Genomic DNA, 20,128 nt, shown 5'->3' with positions numbered 1-20,128 from the left:
CTCTGAGTCCACATCTGCAGAATGGGAATAAAGCAGTATCTCCTCATGGGCCTGCATATCCAAACTAGTTTGTATATCCAAAGTCTAGAACACTGCCTGGCATCTTGTAAGCACTTGGTAAGTATTCGTTCTTCCTTTTATCTTACTTTCTTCTTAAAAAATTATTATTATAGCTTTGTCTCAACAGGTAGGTTCATTGCACTGGTGTGAAATGAACAAATTCAGGAGGTTGTAATAGCCTTCTATTAACCAAGATAGATATCACAAAGGGATAGATATCACAAAGACCATGCACTAATGTTCACTTCTTTACTCATTGGGACCCTTACTTGGAACTTATTTCCTCCTGGTTTACAAAGAGTTCTAATGAGCTTGATTTTCTTCCTTACTTCACAGAAGATGAGAAAAAGCAAATTAGAAGGAATTTGAGGCAGGCATACCCAAACCATCGAGGAGTGACTGCTGATGGTGAAGAAAGAGTCATAGAAGTATAAAGACAAGCCAAAAGAACCTCAAATTCTGGGATCATTTAGGTAGGAAAAAATAGCCCCATGCCTCAGTACTTCTCAAACCATGTCATTGTTCTAAAGCCTAGTATAATGGTTGATGTTTATAGTGATGGTCTTGAGTTATTGAGAGATGATTAACTGATTTATAGCATGCTTTGTTTAATGAGGCAGGAAAGTATGTGATATGCTTTAGAACTTCCAACAAAGTGGTGAATGTTAGAGTTTTGAAGCTAAGAGTGATCAGTCATGCTCTTGTTGTTTGTTAAAACAATTTATATAACATACCCAGTTCTCACTTCATACCGGATAAATGAAGCATCACTTTCCATGGTTAGTTATAGCAGTTAGTAATTGCAAAATACCCCCTAATCCATGAGGTATAAGCTTGCTTACTTTATTAGAAAAACAACTCCCAAATCTGACTCTTGCTAAATCCTAAAGAGTTTTATAGATACATGTGAGAACAGAGCATGTAGAATAATCGATCTGAGAAACAGACCGGTACTTGTAAATGAAGCAGCCCCTTTTCTAAGTTCTATTTTTAACTTCTTTTGGTCTTGGTCTAGAAGACCTTATCCACTGTTAGGTTTTGCTAAGTTTGAAGCAGATATATTTTAGTATGAGGGAAAGGGCATGAGTATTTCACGGTGTTGCTGTGCTCAAGTTTCCCTTGGCTGTTAAGAGCTGACAGTCTCAAGAGTGCAATGGCCCAGAGCAGGTGGCTTTGCCCCACTGGTGACTGGGATGTGATTCAGTCTGTACTCTGACTTGTCTTGTGCAGAGACACAGAAATTCATCAACAGGTAAGGAATTTGAGGGTCTGTAACAAATGATAGTGCAAGAGACAGAGCCTTAAATTAAGGAGAAGAGGGTGTAGGAGGATAGTAATTACAGCCTGACATTACTGCCATAGCCTCTGCCACCTACTGAGCTCTCACTATGTACCAGGCCCTGTGCACACATCAATGCTTTGATGCAGATGCCATCAACCCTACAAGGCAGATGCTTTATATAATGAGGAAACTGAGGCTCAGAGATGTTAAGTGACTTATGTAAAGTCACACAGCTAAGTACAGAGGAGATCAAGTTGACATCCAGATCTGTCTGCCTCTCCGGGCCATGGTTTGAACTACTGGATGGGCGCTGGGAAAACATCTTTTCTCTGGGACCAGCTCAGCCTTGGTCTTTGCGCAGAGGAAAGAGGCAGCAGAGGGCTCCCAGGAGTATTCCTGTACTGCTCTGAGGGAGAAATGCCAGGGACAAAGGTTTGGATCCATTTGGAAGGGACCTTGAGGAAACATTGGTTATATTACTTATCCTAGAGGTGGGTCCTCTGCTCTAGGGCCCAATAAAACCAGTAAGCAGTGGGAGCTGCTCCACCTTGCAAGAGAAACTCTTTACACTCCTGCTCCTATGGCCAGTGTGTCTGTCCTCAAAAGCTTTTCCAGGGTCACTTTTAACTGGGCAGTTTGCTGATCTCCTTAGATATTCAGTTCAAGACTGAGGTGGTTTTCATTTGGGATATCTCTCAGAGGGCAGCTGTGCTGTCATTTCTCCCAGGGAACAAGAAGCAGGACGTAGAGGGGAGGAGGACCCATGGCCCAGCTTCCGTCCGGGGCAGGCCTTCCCTGGCAGAGTGCCTGCGCTCGTTCCTCCGTACAGCTCACCTGGCTGCCACTCTCCTGCTCCGGCGAACATGGCAGCCTCTGTCCCATGTCTCAGTCTGGTCTCAGTTCCTCCTGGATCTTCTTGTTCTTTAGGTTAGTGGCAGTCAGACAGAAAGATAAGAGGTCATGAGCTCAAAGGGGAAGAGTCATGAGGGCAGACTCTGGCTTGGTCCACATGCTTTGGCAAGGCATCTTGAACCACAGGAAAGTCTGGGCTGCAGCAGCAAATAAGGGCTTACATTTCTCACGGAGTCAAAGAAAAAGGAGGTGATGGGGACAGGGGTGGCAGAAATAACAGGTATCATGATAAAACAAGAGCACTGCAGAGAGAATGGGAACGTGCCCTGGAGTCAGACAGACATGGGGAGAACCCCGCCTGCCACTGGCTGTGTGACCATGGACATGGTCTTAGTTTTTGATGGAGATTTGACAGATATAAGCAAAGGAATCCTGGCAAAGAACAGTGGAGGTGTATTATAGACCAGGTGAAAGGGGCCAGATTTTTGAGGGTCTTAAGTGTCAAGCAGAGGTGTTGGGATTTTGTCTTTAATACACTAGGGATCCATTGAAGGTTAGTGAGCAGGGATGTTGCCTGCTTAAAGTAGTGCTTGGGTGAGATTAGCCTAGCAATGTTACATTCCATTTACATTCATGCCTGCATCTGGAAAAATAATGCAAAAATGCTGCCCTATCTATTGGTAGCCTGGGATAACTAACAGTGGTCTTCAGTGCTGTCTACCAAATATTTCTAATTTTCTGCCTTCTGGGAACATAGCATTGCATTTTCCTGTCTGCTTCAGAGTTAGGTGTGACTATGTGATCTACCTAAACCAAGGCAGGGATTGGCAAACTTTTTCTTAAAGGACTAGATAGAAAATATTTTCAGCTTATGGGCCATGTAGTCTCTCTTGCAACTACGCAACTTTGCTGTTGAAGTACGGAAGCAGTCACACAGTGCAATGGAGCACGCATAGCTGTGTGGCAGTAAAACTTCATGTAGAAAAACAGGCAGCTGTACAATGCGTGTGAGCAGAAGTGACACTTTTGGACAGAAGCTCTAAGAGCTGGTGCCCAGTTCAATGGCAGTGCTGTAATCCTGGAGGCACATGTGAAAGTTCAAAGCCTCTGTCAGGCTGGGACCCCAAGTGACTACATGAGCCAAGTCCCTGTCAATACAATGCATGTTGCACGTGTAGCATAGTTAAGAAATAAACCTGGCAGTGTTAAGGCAGTACGATTTTGATGCTGTTTCTTACTGCAGCATAATCTCTCTCTGCGGAATGATACCGTATCATCTTTGTATGCAAAGCATCACATCACCATTCTTTCAGTCCTCGTCATTACAGCTGACATTTACTAAACACTTACTATGTGCCAAATACTAATGGTGGGGGGGACTTTACCAACATCATTTCAATAATTCCTTCTCACAACCATATGACGTGAGTGCTGTGATTATACCCATTTTTGAAGAAAAAGAAAATGGAATTTTTGAGAGGTGAATTAACTTGCTTACAATCTCACAATTGACATGATCCACAGTGGCCCTGTCACAGGGCAAGAATGAAGAATCATGCTTCCAGAAAAGCGCTGCTCTGAGCAGTGTAGGTGAGAGGAAATAGCCCGGAGGGATGAATTGTATTGGCAGTCTGACCACACAGTAAGAGGACCATGTGGAGATTGGCAGATCCTTAAGAACTGCTCCCAGTCATGTGCCCATGTATTTCCATCAGTCATCCAGAGCCAGTTGTCATCTTTCCATTCTCAGCCATGTTCATGTCTTTCTTTGAAAGGAAAAAATAATTTACATTCTGGAACTGTCTTAAGAAATTGTGCTACTCTCCTTCCTGGCCTGAATAAGCTGTGACTGTCATCTCTGATGGGTACCAATCTTGTATTGCAACAGCCTTCCTCTGTTGGACACTGTAATAAGAAGTCACATAATGAGTTCTTACAATTCTCAAGAGCTACCATGGAAGATACTATCCATTATGCTATTCAATATTTCTTACTTAAAGTCTCATTTAATTAAGTTTTCTATTTAGTATCATGGAATTTTTTCAATAAAATTATACCTTTCCCTAATCAAAAATGAGCATTACATAAGCAATTACATTTCCCTTTTTACCTTGCCCGTTGGAAATAAGGATTTGCTTGATACTTGAAAATATAACTGTTCTGACTGAGGATCATGGTGGAAAATCTTTACTCATTCTCCCCCTGCTTCTCCTTCACCCCTGTGGGTTCAGATATCTGTTTCTGACTTTTAAGTTTTAAATGTATAACATTTTATTGTAGGTCACTGAAAATCCTTCTTGGAAGTAGATAAGATGTCAATTATAATTTATAACTTCAGTAGGCCATGTGATAGCAAGTCAGTGAGTAGCGTGGAGTTAACATTCCGAGCTTCTACTTCCCTCTTCCTGGTTGAAAGTCCTTGTTGTTTATCATCTAAGAGTGTCATCCCTCAGTGTGGGAAACCTTTAAGATACAGATCCACTTCCCTTTTTTACAATGACAACACAAAGTATTATCCTTGTTCTAAACTTACTTCATGCATAGACCAATGATCCAAAAAAGAGATTTTGGGGGCCATCAGATTTGATGAAATTAGTCACAGCAGCAGATGCTTTTTATCAAGCACTTGCTTGCCAGACATTTACTGCCCATTTTGCATGCTGTATTATGTTTACCCTCCAACCTGTGAGATATGTCTTCTTATTGGGCTGGGGAAACTGCGGCTCATGTAAGTAAAGTGACTTGTCAGGACACTCAGTCAAGGAGAGGCTCATGCAGTCAAGGAGATTTAAACACAGGTGTTTGTGACGAGAACTGCACTCCTGCTTTGCCACAATCGATTCTTAATGATGATGATGATGTCAGGTACTGTTCTTCTACATGCTAGGTACTATTCTAAGTGCAATGCTATGTTCCCAGAAGGCAGAAAATTAGAAATATTTGTACTATTCTAAGTGATTGATATTGTATTAATATCCCTATGACAGGTTCTGCTACCACCATTTTACCATGGGGAAACCAAGGCACAGAGAGGTTAAGTAACTTGCCATAGGTCACATAGGTAGTAAATGGTGGAGGGAGGATTTGAATCTAGACAGTTTGGCTCTAAGGCCCACTCGTTTGCTATGCTGCACTCTCTTTGGTCATATCGGTCTATGGATATGGTGGATATATCCGACAGAAAAATTAAGATCTTGGATCATGAAGCCTAGATCCTAGTTCCCATTCTGCCAAATACTATGTGCCAAGTAGTACAGATAGGACTTTACCAACATCACTCCAATAATTCCTTCTCACAACCATATGACATGGGTACTATTATTATACCCATTTTTGCAGAAAAAGAAAATGGAATTTTGCAAGAGGTGAATTAACTTGTCTACAATCTCATCACCTCCCTTCTGTACCAACCAGGGTCATGATTAGAAGACCAGAACCACACCATTTATTTTAGCGGAGTTTAAGGAGGGAGTTGATTAAACAGGCATGGGAGGCCTACCCTGAGGTAACATAGAGATATAACCACAGGAAGCAGCCTCCACCCCCAAGGCCAAGGGAACAGAGGACAGAAGCTTGGAGAAGTGGGGCTCATAGAACCACAGCTCAGCCTTCAGAGGAGGGACCATCACTTGGCTGGTGTTGGTATCTTAGGTCCTTGGAGGAGGGCCTCCCAGAGCAGAGGCTCAGACCTTGGAGAACAGGGTACTGCCAGAGGCTGCTGGTACCTCTGAGGGGTATGGTGCAGCTGGTTCTGGGAGTGTGGGAAAATGGGAAACCAGAACCAAGTTCAATGCCAAGGTGAAGAACCACCACTGGGTGAGCTACAGGAGCAACCCTCCTCCTGCCTTGCATCCTCCCTCCAGTGCCCCCTGTTGGCAGAAACTAACACAGAGCCAGTCGTTAAGGAGCACTGTGATTTGCACGTTTTCTGATTTCTAGCCCAATATAACTGAACAGAGACTAGAAGGGGTTGTTCAGGGCTGAGAGACAAGAGCTTCATAAATGGTAATCGTTCTTCTGCTGCCACTTCTTTATTGATAAAACAAAGACTGAACAGATGGTGTGCAGGGAGCAAATGATACTCCCGTTTACCCACTCTCCTGGGCTTCTATCACAGTAAAAAGATGTAGCTTATCGAGTTCTCCTCTCCTCTTCTCTTTCCACTTGACAGTGAGCATCTTGAGGCCTAATATGTTATTTCTCCCAGTACTTGTCTAGTGCAAAGGACAGTTCTTGGTGAGGGCTGCTATTCTATGCTTGAACTATATAACTACCAGATTTGGACATGTACTTAAGTCACCAACTATTGAATGATCATAGAGGGTGTGCCCAGCCCTGGACCAGGGACTGCGGAGAAGAAGGACATGCTTGAGGCATGGACTGGCTGTGAATGAACTGACAGTCTTCTTATATGAGTGACATGAACCCAACAAGCAAAGAGCAGGTTCTTGCTTATGTGACAAAATGTCTCAAATTTGGGTAGGTTCAGGTAGAGTTTGAGTTTAGGAAAGGGAGCACGATCACATGACTTGGAGTAATTGTTTCTTACCAACATCCAGTATACTCACTTGGAGACAGCATTTCTCCAAAAGCATGTGTGTTTAGAAAAGCTATTTTATTCTGCCATCTCTAGAGGCTTCCATGCACATCCAATAATGTGCAACTTCTCACATTTTAAAAAATTAAGGTGGAGATATCAAGAGAACATTCAGAAGTTACTTGTTCATGGCTGCAGAAAATCTGCAACAGAGAAATCACGTTAGGAGCAGCCCTGGGTGCATCTTCACAGGCCTCCACCAAATGAGTGAGCACAGCTGACCTTTTGCTAGAAGGTGTCACTGAGCTCCTTATCTAGGCCCAGACCAGAATGTAACCTTGCAGATATGATCCCATGGGAGAGCTGCCCATCTCTCTGACAGTGGGAACATTGTTCCCTAGCCTCAAGGAAGGCTTCAGGGAGTCATTTAATGACGCAGCATTTGATCTTCAGGGTTTGCAGAGAAAGATAAAGTGGCCCAGAGGAAATGAAAACATTCCTCTGGAGTCACCTGCCTACGTCAGCAAGATGCAGGAACATTGGATTAAACAACTGAGAAGTACTGTGATGCTTGCTGGATTCTTTGAGATGATCACACCATTGACATCACTTTTCCTAATCAGAATACTAACTCTTTATGCAGGAATGGGGCTGTGTTCTTTACACAGAGCCCTCAGGCACACTCCATAAACTTTAAAGATCAAAGTATGAGTTACATAAAGCAAACCCCAGGAACCTGAAATGCATAGCTTGACAGAGTTTTCACATGTTTACACTATGTGACCAGATAAGGTCATAGACTATTTCTAGTACCCTAGAAGACTTCTTTAGGCTCCCTCCTAGGAAGCTCTCTTCACCCTCCCATTCTGACCTTAGATTACTTTTGCCTGATCTTGAATTTTATATTATATGGATTTTAGAAGAGAATACTCATTTATGTCTGGATCTTTTGCTGAATATTGTACAATTTCATTTTTACTAATGGAGAAACTGCATACAAGTTCAGAGAAGTGTTATGACCTGAACAAGGTTTTACACCTGGAGTCCTACAATATTTTCCATTTCACAGCTCTTTTGCTATAATCCATATATCCAGCCATCCATACATCCATTCATCTAAACCTATCATAAGCAATGGCTTTGTGTCAGGGATGATTCTAGGTCTTGGACATATAGATATGAGTATGTCACCCCTACCCTCAGGGAGCTCCCAGTATAGTGGGAGAGAAATATCTCAGGTGCATAATCAAACAGGACTTGTGAGGGCATAGAACAAAAGGCTGTATATTTATGTGCATGCTGAGAGGAGGAATCTGTGACTGGAGGGCTCAGCATGGAAGGGATGACATTAGAGCAGAATTGCATTCTTGGACATTTTTCTTGTTTTTTCTTGCCAACAGGGATGCAAATTCTAAGAAGACAGGATTGGGGTCATCTTCTGTGTATATCCTATAGCACCTTGCAGTCATGGAGCCAACAGGAAATTATTGCTGAATTCATAGCCTACAACCTTTAAACATTGTGAAATGTCTTCTCTAAGGGTATGAGTAGTACACCTAGAATCTTCTAACTCTTAAGCAGAGAGTGACAGGTTACCATCTTGAGTTATTTGATTAGATACTTAGAAAGGTTATAAAGATCTTTAGCAAACAACAATGCCAGTTTCTGCAGAGTTCCTGGTGTGGAACCCTATAGCCAGAGAAACATAAGGCCCTGGATGAATCTCTGAAAATCGTGTCTGCCAACTTGCTTCTCTAGGTAGGTGAGAACTTGTTCAAGACTTTTTCATCCTTAGAGGACATTAGAAAACACACTGTGGCAAACACATCCTAAGGTTACCCACAATGAATATATCCCCTTATAACCCCCCTGTATAATCCTCTCCCTTGATAATGGCAGATCCTGTGCATCTAACCAATAGAATATGGCAAAAGTAATGGGATGTCACGCCTATGATCATGTTATGTTATAGAAGACTCTGTCTTAGCAGACAGGAGAGAGTGTCTCTTGTTGGCTTTGAAAAAGCATGCAGCCATGTGTGAGAGGGCCTGAGAAGAGAGCCACATGGCAGGAAGCTGTGTGTGGCCTCTAAGACCTGAGTAGCCTCCAGCCAGTAGTCAGTAAGAAGCTGGGTCCCTAACAGCTGCCGGGAAATAAATTCTGCCAACAACCTGAATGAGCTTGGATTCTTCCCCAGTCAAGCCTCCAGATGAGAATGCAGCCCATTTGACACTTTGATTGAAGCCTTGTGACCCCTGAGCAGAGGACCCAACTAAATTGTGTCTACATTCTTTACCCACAGAAACTGGGATGTCATTAATATGTGTTGTTTTAAGCTGCTAAATTTATAGTGATTTGTTACAAAGCAATAGGTAACTAATACATGCACTTACATGCAAACACTGATTGTGTCAAAACAACCCTTGTGTGACACATAGTTCTACAGAGACTGTAAGTCTTATATACACCCTATATAGGTTGTAGAATAATAACCAATGAATTATTTTTATGATTTCAATTAGCATTTTACTTTTATACTATTGTGGGGTCTGACTTATCTAAGAAGTAAAGCAAGTGACTCAGCAGGAGAAGATGGCGACCATGTGGGATGAGGCCGAGCAAGATGGAATTGCGGAGGAGGTACTCAAGATGTCCATGGGGGAGATCATCTCACACACACAGATACTGGACAGTGAGATCAAGATCATGAAGAGTGAAGTGTTGAGAGTCACCCATGAGCTCCAAGCCATGAAGGACAAGATCAAAGAGAACAGTGAGAAAATCAAAGTGAACAAGACCCTGCCATACCTTATCTCCAGCATCATCGAGCTCCTAGATGTTGATACTAATGACCAAGAGGAAGATGGTGCCCATATTGACCTGGACTCCCAGAGGAAGGGCAAGTGTGCTGTGATCAAAACCTCTACACGACAGACGTACTTCCTTCCTGTGACTGGGTTGGTGATGCTGAAAAGCTAAAGCCAGGAGACCTGGTGGGTGTGAACAAAGACTCCTATCTGATCCTGGAGACGCTGCTGACAGAGTATGACTTGCGGGTGAAGGCCATAGAGGTGGATGAGAGGCCCACGGAGCAATACAGTGACATAGGGGGTTTGGACAAGCAGATCCAAGACCTGGTGGAGGCCATTGTCTTGCCAATGAACCACAAGGAGAAGTTTGAGAACTTGGGGATCCAACCTCCAAAAGGGGTGCTAATGTATGGGCCCCCAGGGACAGGGAAGACCCTCCTGGCCTGGGTCTGTGCCATACAGACTAAGGCCACCTTCCTAAAGCTGGCTGGCCCCCAGCTGTGCAGATGTTCATTGGAGATGGTGCCAAGCTAGTCTGGGAGGCCTTTGCCCTGGCCAAGGAGAAAGCACCCTCTATCATCTTCATTGATGAGTTGGATGCCCTCGGCACCAAGCACTTTGACAGTGAGAAGGCTGGGGACCGGGAGGTGCAGAGGACAATGCTGAAGCTTCTGAACCAGCTGGATGGCTTCCAGCCCAACACCCAAGTTAAGGTAATTGCAGCCACAAACAGGGTGGACATTCTGGACCCCGCCCTGTTCCGCTCAGGGCGCCTGGACCACAAGATCGAGTTCCCAATGCCCAACGAGGAGGCCCGGGCCAGAATCATGCAGATTCACTCCCGAAACATGAACGTCAGTCCTGACATAAACTAGGAGGAGCTGGCCCGCTGAACAGATGATTTCAACGGGGCTCAGTGCAAGGCTGTGTGTGTGGAGGTGGGCATGAGCTCACTGTGCAGGAGTGCCACGGAGCTCACCCACGAGGACTACATGGAAGGCATCCTGGAGGTGCAGGCCAAGAAGAAAGCCAACCTGCAGTACTAGGCCTAGGGTGTGCCGGCCGGCCCCAGTCTCATGGCTGAAGTGCGCAATAAAAGGTGGTTTAGGGTCAAAAAAAAAAAAAGAAGAAGAAGAAGTAAAGCAGGGCATTGCATTGTTTAGGACATAAGTTTAATTGCCCTAAGACAGACCCTAAATCAACCCCTTTTCTAACATTTGTATAGCTCAGGGTAAGAAGCCAAATGAGTGAAATACCATGTCTAAGTAATTAAAAGTTATAAATTACTGTTTAATGTATTCTATTCAACTATATTGGCAATATACCTTTAAAATGACATGTGGAAAGCTATGGTCTTGATATCATTGAAAGTTGGCAAAATGTTAAAGGTAATAGAATTTATTATTATGTCTGTTGGGTATTCTGCTAATGGACAATGTTTGGATGAAACAATCAGATATACATATAATTCATAAATTATATATTCTATAGCAAATTTTCCTGCCTTCATTTCAGAATAATCCTTAATTAATGTTGTTTAATATAACTAGTGTTCAATTGTCAGTAAGGACCTGAAAGACTAAAAAGTTAAATGTGTGTCACATTTGAATGAATTACCATCAAAATGTAGATTTAAACTAATAAATCAAAATTAAAACATTCTAAATTAATATTTTTTAAAAGTTTTCAACAGTATTTAAAATACCTAAAATTTAAGATCAAAACACATGAATAATACCAAACTTGAAATTAAAATTTAAATAAGGTTGAAATTGTTACTTAATTTTTAAAACACTTATTTGAATCATTATTTTTATAAAAATAAAACTATTTTTAATTCTAACTTTTCAAGTATATGTAGTAGCCAGTGTAAAGGATCAGTTTCACCTGTATCAAAATATCCCGTATACCTCATAAATATATACACCTACTACATACCCACAAAAATTAAAAATTTTTAAAAATCAGTTTCACGTGTCACACATACTACCTCTAGACCTATCTAGATGTGTATATATTTAGAGGTTACAAATTGTTTAATATTGCAAACTATTCCATAACTTTCATATGTAACTCTTGTGGTTATCACATGGTACTGGTAGAATCAAGAATTGGAAGATGAATAGAATCAAGAAAATGAGGATTCTTCCCTTCTGAGAAGCAATACTTCTTGGTTATTCAGGAATCTGTTACATTGCTGGTCTCTGAGGGAGGAGTTGATGAGTCAATACTTAAGGGCTGGCACTGCTCAGATTCTCCCTGTACTCTTGAGTCTGTCCCTGATGTTGGCGATGTCACAATCCCCAATCTTTCACAACACTTGGACACAGCAGCCTTTTGTTTTGTGGACTAGGGCAAGAGATGTGGAGAAATGTTTCCCTGGAGGCTGACCGTTAGTCACATAAGCGGATGTTCAGGTGCCCACTCGCTCGTGCTGTGTTGGTGCCCAGGACTGGGTCCTGAGCAACTGGGTGCTCATGCTTCTTTCTTTTCTTTTCTTTTCTCTCTTTTTTTTTTTTTTTTTTTTTTGAGACAGATTCTTGCTCTGTCACCAGGCTGGAGTGCAGTGACACGATCTCGGCTCACTGCAACCTCCACCTCCTGGGTTCAAGCAATTCTCCTGCCTCAGCCTCCCAAGTAGCTGGGATTACAGGGCGTGCACCACCACCCTCGGCTAATTTTTGTATTTTTAGTAGAGATTGGGTTTCACCATGTTGGCCAGGCTGGTCTCGAACTCCTGACCTCAAGTGATCCTCCCGCCTCAGCCTCCCAAAGTGCTGGGATTACAGGTGTGAGCCACTGCTTCTGGCCGCGTTCTTTCATAATTGTGTGTATGGGAGATCCAGGGCTTCCTGATGAAGGGGTTCAATGCACATGCCCTCTTCTGTCTAAGTTGTGGTAGAAGCTGCAGCTCGAATATTAGTTGTTTAAACAATCCAGAAATTTACTTCCTTCTCATATAACACTGCAGGACAAGCAGTCCACCATGGCACAGCAGTTCCATAGCCTTGGGGACCCAGGCTCCTTCTATCTTGTTGTTCACTTTTCCTGAGATATTGTCCTCATTGGCATGACTCAGAATGGCTCCCATTGTGCCTGCAGTTTAGCCAGAAGGAAGGAAAAAGGGATGAAAGGCAGGAGGACATGCCCCTCTTTTTCCAGACCTGATCCTGCAGTTGTACACGTCAATTCTACACACATCCCGCTGGTCATAAACAGCTGAGAGATGGAGTTTTCCATGGGTGTCCTAGTGTTCTACTAAAAGTTATATTTCTGTGGAAGAAGAGGAGAACACCATTTGGGTGACAACTGGTAATGTCTGCCACAGGTGTATTTTTAAAATCTTAATTTGGGAGGGATAATGATAATTTAGATTCAAGGATACAAGGTTACCCAAGTTCAGTTCTGCTTTTTCAGAACAACAGACAGGTAGGAAACAGCTTTGAATGGTTTTAAGCACATTGCAGGCCAGAGGCTACCTGAAAGGTGAAGCTGAGGTTCCTAACTCTTTCAAGACACCTTGGGGAAAAACTGGGTTCAAATCTACAACCAGCCACAAAGTAGTAACGTGGCTGAGCCACAGTACTGCTCTCAGCCTCGGTTCTTCTTTTTCCATAAAATGAGGGATTTGGACTAGACTTCTGGTTTACAAACTGAGTTCCAGGGGACCTTAGGATTCCTCAGTGTCGCTTCAGGTGGTGGGGGCTGGCTTTGAACACTTCTTCCTTGTGTATTTATTTGCCAAAGAAACTCCCTTTTGATTGGGTATGTGTCTTAAGGTTCTGTGTAAATCTTCCTTTGGAGGAAAAAAAGGTGGGGCTTCTAATGCTAAAAAGAAAGTTGAAAGATGCCTGGACAGTGTGATACCTAGTGGAGGCAGCTTGGCATCATGTCAGATTGCCTGGATTTAAATCCCAGCTCTGCTGTCTAGCTTCTGTGGCACTTCAGGCTAAAGTACTCAACTCTCCTCAGCCTCTAGAATAGGATTTCCTCATCCATAAGGTATGGTCGTTGTTATTTGCGTCTCAGGATTGTCCTGAGGCTTAAATGAGATAATATATTTAAGAGGGCTTGTATTAGTCCGGGTTCTCTAAAGAGACAAAACTAATAGGATAGATGAATATATGAGGGGGAGTTTATTAAGGAATATTGACTCACATGATCACAAGGTGAAGTCCCACAATAGGCCATCTGCAGGCTAAGGAGCCGGGAAGCCAGTCCAAGTCCCAAAACCTCAAAAATAGAGAAGCCAACAGTGTAACCTTCTGTCTGTGGCCAAAGGCCAGAGAGCCCCTGGCAGATCACTGGTGTAAGTCCAAGAGTCCAACAGCCGAAGAACCTGGAGTCTGATGTTCAAGGGCAGGAAGCATCCAACATGGGAGAAAGATGAAGGCCAGAACACTCAGCAAGTCTGCTCTTTTCATTCCTACTTTTATGCTGTCAGCTGATTAGATGGTGCCACCCAGACTGAGGGTGGGTCTGCCTCTCCCAGTCCCCTGACTCAAATGTTGATCTCCTCTGGCAACACCCTCATAGACATACCCAGGAACAATACTTTGCATCCTTCAATCCAATCAAGTTGACACTCAGTATTAACCATCACAAGGCTTAACACATGTCCTGGCATAAAGAACATGTTGAATAAATGGCAATGACTGTTATCATTACCATGACCATCAACTTTAAGTCTCCAGCTTTTGGTTCTAAGACTTTGAGTTTCTTTGAATTATTGTGCAAGATAGAGGACCCATTGATGAGGGAATAATTATTACTGGATTTTTCCCTTTGCTTTTGGATTTTTGCAGGGTTTCTCGAAATAAGGCATGGGAGAGCCAGCCCATTGCAGGTAAAACAATTTGAACAGAAGACATCAGAGTCTGTAATTTCAAATGCATTATTGAAACAACTTTTTTCTTAACAGAGGAAACAAAATTAATCTTTTAAATCAAGGAGGAAAATTATTTCATTTTAATGCTGCACGTGGCAAGAAAATAAAGTGCAAAGTTTACAGCACTTTATTTCCTTCTTATCAGGAAGGAAGAAGGAAAACCCCATGGTATTATGTTTTGTCAAACGTGACTTTCCAGGGACTAAACCAGACTTTGATTTTAGACCCCTGTTCATTCTAGTTTGGTAAACCCTTGACAAATTCCAGTCTGTTCCACCCACAGGAGAGGGTCACGTTACCATCTCAGCTGCAGAGCTGGTGAGGTGGTCGTACCGATCCTACGATCTGGGTCTCGTAGGATCCCAGAGCTGAGACCTGGAGATCATTGATTACAACTTTCTTCATGGGCCAGTCAGATGTCATATGAAGAATCAAATGAGAGAAATGTGACAGGCTTCTGATCCTCCCACTCATGATTTAAAATCTTCTCTAGAACATTCTTGTTATATCTTTACTCCTACTTGTAACAAGACCTTAAGCCACCCCTATTCCATCTCATTTTCTATCTCTGTGACTGTTCTTGCTTATAAGTCTTCAGCCTGAGCACTGAATTGATGCTCAGAGTTTATCTAAAGCCAGACTCTTCTCCATGTTATTCTCGACAGATGGTCAGTTCTTCTTCTTGAACACATCCCATGACAGGGAACTCATTGCTTTATTAGGAATCAGCCGTTCTTTTGGAGGAGAGCTCCAACTTATTTGAAAACTTCTTCTTTTGCCCCAAAACTTGTTTTCTAATATATATCTATCATATATGTATATCTACGCTTAGCCTTTTTTAACTGTCTGGATCAAGCCTACATAAAGTTTAGCCCCCTTCCCCAGGCTGCCTGGCAAATATTTGAAGCTAACCCACCTCCATCTCCAGGCTTAACCTTCTGAGCTCTCCCATCATCTCTGATCCCTCATGATGACCCTCACGTGCCTGCTCAATGACCTCTGGGCTTCCCCAGTATTGTTGAAAGCGCGCTTGTTAAAGTCAGTTCACCCTAACTAGTTACTAAGCGCTGTACCTACTTTCATTCCTGTTTCTCCATTTCGCCCCATTTTGCTTGTAAAGCTCTACTTGATACCCCCAAATAATAGTTTGATTAATGTTGGAGAAAAGAGGAAGAATATATACAAGCTAAGTTCTATGTCTCCTCATACATTTCTGTATCGACATAGCTTTTAAAAAACTGTTCCACCGTAAAAATTTATATATAAAATCTGGGGTTCGCCAAGACTTTCAGGCCTTTTCCAGTGACTATTCCCATATTTCAGATAAAACTGGGGGTAAATGCTGCATCTTGTATTTGTCCTTGCTACATTTCCCTTGGCTTTGAGAATGTTTGTGTTTTTGCATTATCTCTAAAATGTATGAAGGTAATGCTTATATCTATTTCTATCTTTAGAAATGTTAGAGACCACATGCAATTAGACACAATCTACAAGCCTAATGAGAAAGCGTTGGCTTCATTGGTAAAAGCGTGATCATTATTATGGAGTGGGGCAGGTGTTTGAAAGGATGGATCAGGGCAAGTAAGAGCATCCCAAATCTAAAGAGAAAATGCAGACTGTGCCCCTGAGAACACTATCTGAAAGTCAGTATGGTAAACACTCAAGCCCTCCAAGATGCAGGTACCTGGCCTGGGTAACTGCCTTCTGTAGAATATCTTTCTATGACCCAGATTGGTTAAAGTCATTACACACTACTTATGCAAGAAGGTGAATGTAAACGGAGAACTGGCCAACTGCATCATTTTAATTAGGCTGTCTCCCTGCAAAAAGAAAACTATATGAAGGATCTTTTGTGAAGAATCAAATTTCTATAAACTTGGGTTAATGCGTGCCAACCAGAGATTCCTTGCTAAAGGTATCAGAAGTCCTGATACTATATACTGACTAGTCTGCAATTATGAGACTTTTCATCAGGAAAAATTAAGTGATAAGCCATGATTTGTTTTTCTGTGAGTCATTATCATGTTTATCCAGTACATCAAAGCTCAGTTTAAATTAAACTGGACCCAAAATCATTTATTTATTTATTTATTTATTTATTTATTAATTATTTTAGAGACAAAGTCTTTCTCTGTTGCCCAGGCTGGAGTATAGTGATGCCACATAGCTCACTGTAACCTTGAACTCCTGGACCCAAGTGATCCTCCCACCTCAACCTCCCAAGTAGCTAGGACTATAGGTACGTGCCACCACACCTGACTAATTTTTTTATTTTTATTTTTATTTTTATTTTTTTATTTAATAAAGTTTTATTTTTCCAAAGGTACAGTTGGTTGGACCTATTCATGCGTCTTCACCAGCAGCTGGAGCATCTCTGCCCTTGGTATTTCTGGTGTAAATTACTTGAGCTCTGTGCTTTGAAACCAGTTTGATAAGTCCTTTACTAAGGAACTCTCGAAGGGCTGCCCTGGCCAGGGAGCCTCGAATCTTCAGTCTCTCAGAGACCACAGCTGGGGTTATAAGTTTATCGTTGGGAACTTCCTTACAGAGTTTGTCGTAGGTAGCTTTGTCAAACAAGACTAAGTTATTGAGCTTGTCCCGAACTTTGCCTTTGGACCACTTCTTCTTTTTGGCCTTGCCCCCAGATTTGTTCACTGGGTCTTTGTCTTTCTTGACCGACTTTCCGGCATCCTTCTTCTTCTTGTCGTCCTTGGGTGGCATTGCGAAGCTCGGAGAGCAGCAGCGGACAGCACAGCCTTGCTAAGATGTCGGACAAAAAAAAAAAGCTATTTTTATTTTTTTTATAGGGACAGAGTCTCACTATGTTGCCCAGGCTGGTCTCAAACTCCTGGCCTCAAGCAGTCCTTCCACCTCAGCCTCCCAAAGTGCTGGGATTACAGGCATGAGCCACCACACTGGGCCTGGACCCAACTGGGCCTTCATCCAGTGAGACAAGCAAATTTCCATGTCATTGATGACTGCCTCTTTCTTCCTGTGTCTTTTCAGTAAGACTTTCTCACTTCAGCGAGCACACTCACACTCCATGGAAACCTACTCATAATGCTAAACCTCCTTTTAACCATTTTTAACCATTTCATTCCTTGACCAAAGCTACGCCAAATCGACTGATGTTTCTGTCCTTTCCACCCTGCAGTCCTTTCTCTCTGCAGTGCTAGTGAGAGAGGAGGCACAGCCTCATGTGGGTCCACAGGGAGGCTAGTGTAAGTAGAGACTCTGGACTGAGTTGCAGAGCTGCCAACCTTGAAACAGAAATAGGATATTGGCTCCCCCAAGGAAATGCAGGCTGTGCAACTTCTTTATTTGGGTTGGCAACAATAGGCATGCACTTTACTTCTGCTGAGGCCTGATCACTTGCTGAATATTTATTTGTCCCAAAGATTATTTAGCTATCCTCAGGAATCCGGGCTCTCTGGCCAAGTTTTCTCCTTTGGCATGGGTTCCCAGTGGGGAATGTGACTGATCCTTTCTCCCTTCAAAAGGGGCCAGAATGACCATCGAGCTGGAAGTGGAAGTGTTACAGGAGAAGAGCAAAATGGGACACAAGAGCACCCATGACTTGCGAAGACAGTGGCAGAGCTGAGTAGAACTTGGATCTCCAAATCCAATGTTCTTTCCAGGAGGCCAGAATCTCTCAAACTTTCAGGAGCATATCATTATACGAGGAACTTATCTAATAAAATGCAGATTTTTAGTTTTCCTCATTAGAAATTCTGACGCAGAATCTGCCTGTTTAATGTGTATCTTCCTGTGGCCATGAACTGAGATACCATCTCTATGCATGAGATCACTCCAGCCCATCAACATTTACTTTCTGCTTATACTCACCCAGGGAGGGGAGTGTTGCCAGGCAGTTAAATATGAAAACCATCATATCTTCTTGCTCATTTTTTGAAAATTATAGCACAGGCCAGGTACAGTTACTTGTGCCTATAATCCTAACATTTTGGGAGGCTGAGGTGGGAAGACTGCTTGAGGCTAGGAGTTCAAGACCAGCTTGGGCAACACAGTGAAACTGTATCTCTGTAAAAATTAAAAATATATATATAGCACAAAGAACATTATAAAAACATTAAAATAAACTTGCAGAAAGAAAAAAAATCCACCCATGGCCCAGAGCTCCATCAAACAATCTATCTACTTTCCCTTCCATGTTTGGAGAGGTTATCCTTGTATTTAGATAACTATCAACCTAATAATTATTTTATCTTATTTTTACTTCTTTCGGCCAAGTGTCCTTTTTATTATTTGACTTGCTAAGAAACAGGGCCCTTGAATGCTATTAAAGAAGAAAAACAGTGCTTAACTTTATCAATCATTTGCTACATTACTGGGTACTGTGCTCAGGGTTTTATATACATTCACTCATTTAATCACATCAGCCTTATGAAGAAGGTCCTAGTATCCCCACTTTCCAGATTAGGAAACTGAGGCTTCAAAAGTATTAATAGTTTATACCAAATTATAAATCTTCTGACTCCAAAACATATGTTCTTCTTTTCCAAACTGCCTCTAGACAGCAGACAAAAGACAGAAGATGCCTGGCCTGCAGCTCTTCATCCCCACGAAGAAGGGAGACCTACACAGGAAACAACTAAAGGCCAAAAATAACAACTGTACTTAAGCACTAAAATGTGCCCTGAAGATACATAGTGCTGCAGGGAGTGAGAGCGGGGCAATACCTATGTGAGCAGGAAACCTTAAATACAAGGGAGAAAAATGGGCCACGATCCTAATGGCAGAGGCTGCTATTATAGGTTTGGGGACAGCAGAATGACTCGGTGAAGTGAAAAGTCACAGAGAGCCCCAATCCGCCACGAAGCCATTCATTTTAGCTGACTGTCCAAACAGACCCTTGGCCAGAGCCACTAAATATTTCAGATTTGACTCTTTCTCTCCAGAGCTGATAGTCAGCACAGGCAGGATCCCAGATGGTAGGAAAAAGGGGTGACAAGCTAGAGAATCAAGCTCTGAGTAAGAACGCAGGTGCCACCAGGGGCGAAATGTTTTTCCAGAAATGAATCCTCCATTGTTGCTAGAGATTTTGAGTTCTAAAAGCTTTACTTACGATTTCCCTGGAGTTTCTTGAGGGTCTCCAGTGTCCAAGTATCTGTGATACTTTCTGTCTTCACCATGCATTTGGCATTTAGCGTTAGCTAATGCCATCGTTTCATGTGCTGCCCATCACCGTCGTTCCATGACATTTACTGCCTGTGCACGGCACTGTGCCGGGCACAGAAGACATTTGTAAGTCTCTGCCACTGGGTGTATACAGCCTTTCTGGGTAGACAGGGCACATCTTAATGCCTATTAACAGCCCTTACAGTTCACTGTGATCTCAGTAGACTTTATCACAAGGTGAAGCAGGATATAGGGCAACCATTGAGAGGGCAAATCAAAATTGGGCCAGACAGGCAGAGGATGGAGAGGCCCTGAGGCGGTGGTGGGGTTTTCAACCATGTCTTTCTTGGGGGCCTGCCTGAGGCATCACATGTGCTAGTGGGTTCTCTAGGAAGCAGAGGCTGCACCAAGATTAGCTTGAAGGGCATTTGTTACTCCAGGGGGTGCTTCTGGGGTTAAGACTTGAGAATGGGGGAAGAGGGAAGCAGGGTTGAAGCGTGGCTGGGCTGCAGGCACCGTGTTAGCCTCCTCTGATGCGTGGAGACTTCTGTGGCTGAAAT

The 20,128-nt window shown here is 42.8% G+C and overlaps 1 protein-coding gene and 2 pseudogenes across 5 annotated transcripts in view; 2 read left to right on the top strand and 1 right to left on the bottom strand.

Annotated features, from left to right (window-relative positions):
- MAPK4 (mitogen-activated protein kinase 4) overlaps positions 1 to 20,128 on the top strand; it is a 169,793-nt gene that overhangs the window by 41,335 nt on the left and 108,330 nt on the right. The gene's annotated exons all lie outside the window — the stretch shown is intronic.
- LOC112611367 lies at positions 9,312 to 10,653 on the top strand (annotated as a pseudogene). The gene has a single exon (XR_003116637.1). The product of XR_003116637.1 is annotated as a 26S proteasome regulatory subunit 6A pseudogene (transcript).
- LOC112611368 lies at positions 16,693 to 17,216 on the bottom strand (annotated as a pseudogene). The gene has a single exon (XR_003116638.1). The product of XR_003116638.1 is annotated as a 40S ribosomal protein S25 pseudogene (transcript).

The sequence above is a fragment of the Theropithecus gelada genome, chromosome 18, assembly GCF_003255815.1.
Source record: "Theropithecus gelada isolate Dixy chromosome 18, Tgel_1.0, whole genome shotgun sequence".
In the NCBI taxonomy this organism is placed as follows: domain Eukaryota; kingdom Metazoa; phylum Chordata; class Mammalia; order Primates; family Cercopithecidae; genus Theropithecus; species Theropithecus gelada.
This window is presented reverse-complemented; position numbering and strand designations above follow the sequence as displayed.